This window comes from Theropithecus gelada, chromosome 12, assembly GCF_003255815.1.
Source record: "Theropithecus gelada isolate Dixy chromosome 12, Tgel_1.0, whole genome shotgun sequence".
Lineage (NCBI taxonomy): Eukaryota > Metazoa > Chordata > Mammalia > Primates > Cercopithecidae > Theropithecus > Theropithecus gelada.
Window position 1 is genome coordinate 99,813,261 of NC_037680.1, and position 5,114 is coordinate 99,818,374.

A 5,114-nucleotide genomic window follows, 5' to 3' on the forward strand; every position below is an offset into this window, starting at 1 on the left:
GCATTTGTTCTAGGTGAAGTATTTTTGTGTGATAGATAAATCTCTTTCAAATCTAAGAATCTACAATTACGTGCTTGGTTTAAGTGGTTATTTTTTTCATTTAGTTTTAAGTAGTCTCCTACGGAATACAACTATTTGCTCAGATTCACTTTTTCAGTATGCAAGAGTCATCTCAGGTGTAGATAATGACTTATCTTTCCAGAATCCGTAGGTTAGCCTGGGTGGTGGTCAAGAGAGCTGCCTAGTACAATTTCTGAGATTAGGGCTTTCTTAGGAAATGGCAGTTCAGCCAGGGACCACATTCCTTGGCTCTCCTTGCATCCAGGAGTGACCACATGATTAATTCTCACAAATGGAACATGAGCAGACACGATGCGTGTGGATTCTCAGTCGTATTTTTGAGAAGTGGGTGTGCCTTCTTCATGATTTCTCCTCCAGTTAGATACGGAGGAGTCTGGTGGAGTCACAAGTTGGAAGGCAACTTGTTCTGGAGTTGCCATTTAGAGAAAATACACCCTCCAAGCAGTAATGCCTTCATCAGACTGTTAGGTAGATGGTGAACAGGTGGTTTCGGGTGGTCCACAGATACAGTGTTAACATTTACTTGCACAGATTATTTCCTTTTCAGTTATTTCGTATTCTTTGATAGTATCATTTTTTCTGCAGCACTAGATTTTAATACCTCTCTAAGATAGTCTTTCCTTTAAACAAAAAACGATAGCAGGTTGCAGAGTCTTCTGGTAGCAACACTGTCTTGCTAGGATTAAAAAATATTGATTTATTTTCATTGTACTTATTTTAGAATACATCTTTTATTTATGGCAAGTAAAATTGATTTTCTAGCTATAATAGGAAAATACATTTTTCTTTCAAATATTTGTATTTTTAAGAGGAATGTGAGGTGATTAAAATATTAAGTAATAGTAATGGTGGTAGCTAAGATGAATGCACTACTATAAAAATCCATTGATGAACCGGTTACTATAAGATACTGCCATATTATTCTTCTGCAGGTTTTGGTATTGAGAATGAAGGTGACAAACTTTTCATTGAAAAACTGTTAAAAAATAGCAACAGAGTGAGATCCTGTCTCAAAAAAAAAAAAAAAAAAAGTTAAACTACATGTGATTCATTCTACTCTCTGAAAAATTCCATTTAGATCATCAGGATGAAATCTGATGGTATTTTAAAATTTGGGCTCTCTTCATTTCTGATAAATGACTTTTGTAAAAAAACAACTTTATTAAGATATAATTGATATATCATATAATCACCTGTTTAAAGTGTACCATTCAGTGCTTTTTAGTATATTTATAGAGTTGTACACCATCACCATAATTAATCTTAGAACAATTTCATCATCCTAAAATAGACACCCTGTACCTATTACCAGTCAGTCCCCATTCCCTCCAAATCTGCTGCCCCAAGCTCTAGGTAACCACTAACTTACTGTATGTCTCTATAGATTGACTTATTCTGGATATTTCATATATATGGAATCCTGTAATATGTGTGCTTTTTATGACCAGCTGCTTTGACTTAGCATAATGTTTCTGAGGTTCATCTGTGTTGTAGCATGTATTAATACTTTCATTTCCTTTTATTGTCAAATAATATTCCATTATATGTATATGCTATAGTTGTTTATCCATTTACCAATTGATGGACATTTGGGTTCCTTCAATGTTTGGCTATTATAAATATTATTGCTGTGAATATTCATGTGCAAGTTTCTGTGTGGATGTATGTGATCACTTCTCTTGGGTAAGTATTAACGAGTAAAATTGCTGGATCATGTGGTAACTGTGTTTAACCTTTTAAGAATGGCAAAACTTTTCCAAAGTGGCTGCACTGTTTTACATTACCATTAGCAATATATGATGGCTTGAATTTTTTTTACATCCTCACCAACACTTACTCTCTGTCTAATCGATTACAGCCATCCTTGTGGATGTGAAGTGGTATTGATTCTGGTTTCCTTGCTGGCCAAGGATGTTGAGTGTCTTTTTATGTGCTGCTAGTCATCTATATGTCTTCTTTGGAGAAAGGTCTGGTCAGATCATTTGCCCATTTTTAATTGGGTTGTTTATTATTTTATTATTGAGTTTTATGATGTCTGTATTTACTTTGAATACAAGTCCTTTATCAGTTATGTGATTTGCAATTTCTTTCATTTTGTAAGTTGCCTTTTTACTTTCTTGATGGTGTTATTTGCACTACTCCATGACTTTTTATAGCCTCCATGACCTCAGAATTTTATCCACCCATCGATCCATCCACCCATCCAGCCAGTCATCCATCCATCCATTTATTCAATGATTCACTGATGAGGAGCCTGTTGGTTGACTTTTTCTCCTCCTTCAAGTATGAAAGGTTTTAATACAAAGAAATGAGAGACTTATTCATTGGTTGGGAGGTCAAGGGAAGCAAAGGTCAGGGAAGCTCTTGTCAGCTGTTAGCCTGTGGCACCAAAGTGGGTGATTCTTGAGTTCACCGGGAAACCACTGTGACTCTCAATAACCTCTGGGTAGCTCCCATCAACCGAACTTTTTCTGACTCTGATCGATTTGCTTTCCTGGCTTGTGAGTGAGAGGATTTTTCTGTGGTATGAAGCAACCAAGTGAAAAAAATCTTAGTGGAAGACACAGTAAGGAACAGGTATGTATTTCACTGGTTAATTAATGTAATCCTTATTTTTCAGGACCTTTGTGTTGAGCCATGGGGTCATGCTTGACAATTCATTGTAAGAAAAATGAGCTTTGAAAAACATGTCAAGAAATCCATATCCAGATTAATACACTTTCAGAAAAAGTATTTTATGTAAAATGTTTATATTCATTTTCCGCTCGGCACATACTTCATACCTCCCTCTTAAGGAAATAACAAAACAAAACTCAACACTTTATTTCCTTTGGAAAAGTCTGAATATTTTAGAACATTTCAAGTTAAATTGCATTATATGCTGTTCAACTGGTAACTGCAAACAGTTATCTCATGTGAGTTTATGCAATTAGGGGAGCAAGGTTTGTGGCCAAAGTTAATTAGCTTTGCCTTTTTCTTTGAACTGCAATCTGTGTTCCAAATGATAGTTGGCTTCAATTTCCTCATTTGTATCATATACATAACAGCATACACTTCATTATATGATTAACTACGTATACATGCCTCAGTCAGTGCCTGGTTTAGAGTAGGTGCTCCATTCATTTATTAACTTTCATCTTTTCTTGATTTTGAATGCAGAAGGTCAAGCCTGGAGAATGTGGCTACATTAACACCAAGGAGAAAACAATTTATACAAAATACCTCGGGGATCAGGCATCCACATATGAAGAGAACACTTGCAAGTATATTTCCCTTTAAGGATTGGATGGGGAGTGTGGTATGGTAAAATATCAGGTGTATGGAATGCTTGGAAATGCCAGATTTTGAGTCATAGAGGCCACAGCTTGCCTGGCACCCCTTGGGTGGTCAGTGGAGCCACATGCAGATCAGAGGGCTGGCTCCGGATCAGGGCTCCCTGTGCAGTCTCGCTGGGAAACATCTGTTTTATGGAAAGAAGCAGATCAAATGGCCCAAGGAAAGATTCAAGTCAGATGGAAAAAATGAAGTCTCTTAAGCCCTAGGCTTAAGTTCATTTCCCAAAAAAGGCACATGGTTGTAGTAAGTAGCATTTTTAGGGGAATGTAATTCCTTGACATTGATGTGATGGTCTGGGATGCACTCTACAGCGAAGATGGGATGTGTGGCTCAAAAGAAGGGCAGAGTCTTCAGATCGGACCAAGTGAATGAGGAGGTTGTCCTTTTATTTTATGATTCATGGTCTTGCTTCAGCTCTGAGTGATCTTCTTTGATTTGAACTTCCCTTCTCATTCCAAGACATGCAGACATAGCATGTGTCATAGCACTGACATTAAGTCATGCAATAGCAAGGATCTTGGACATCTACTAGCCACAAGGCACTGCGTGAAGCTCTGTAGGGGTTGTAGATAGACAGGTATAGGATACCATCATTTTCCCCAGAAACTGACAGTGGAGTTGAAAAGATAAGCAAGGCATCTATGATGCTTAGTTTGATGTATCAACTTGGCTAGACTGTAGTATCCAGTTACTTAATCAGACACTACTCTAGGGGTTGCTATAAAGGTCTCTTATAGATGTGGATAGCATCTACAATCAGTCAGCTCTAAGAAAAGGAAACCACCCTTGATAATGTGGTCTCATCTAATCAGTTGAAGGCCTTAAAAGCAAAAAGTGAGGTTTTGATAAGAAGACATTCTGTCTCAAAACTGCACCATCAACTACTGCCTGAGTTTCCAGCCTGCTGGACTGCCCTACAGATTTCAGACTTGCCAGGCCTCACAACTATGTAAGCCAATTCCGTAAAATAAATACGTGCCCTGCCCAGCCTTCTGTTGGTCTCTTTCTCTGGAAAAACACTGACACAGGATCCAATAGCTTGATGCAAAGCAAAACGTACGCTCCGTAAGAGCAGGGACTTTGTTTTGTTCACTTGTGTATCTCAGTCGTTAAAACAATGCCTGGCATCTGCTTGACACTCAATAAATACTTGTTGGATGAATGGAGAGATGGTTTGGTGGCTGGATGAATGGATGAAAGAATTGTGGTATGAACAACAGGAATAGTACAGAATGCTACTTCTCCCCAGACAAAATCATAGCATTCTTAGAATCAACCTTCAGTTTCAATTTTTATGCTTTTTTTTCCTCCTAAAACTAGAATGTATCACATGTAAAATGGTGAGGAGTCTGAACCAAAAGCCGCCTGTTCTGCTTGCCAGTGATTAGTTTAAGAATGGGGCGGGGAAGGCCTAGATTCTGGACTGTGTGGTGTTAAGAAGTATGTGACATGTGGCTGGGAAAGTTTTTTTCTCCTGAAACAAAAATCCTCTTTCTTCTCTGGATATAAAGTTAACTGTACATGATGTTTTAAGTTTCTGTAGCCATTTTTTACAGCTGAAGAAAGGCTGAGCCACAAGAATTACAGAGAAATAGAGCAAGAGTCCTGATACAGCACATCTGAAGCCCATCTTAGCTTAATTCGGGACTCTGTGTGTGTGTGTGTGTGTGTGTGTGTGTGTGTGTGTGTGTGTGTGT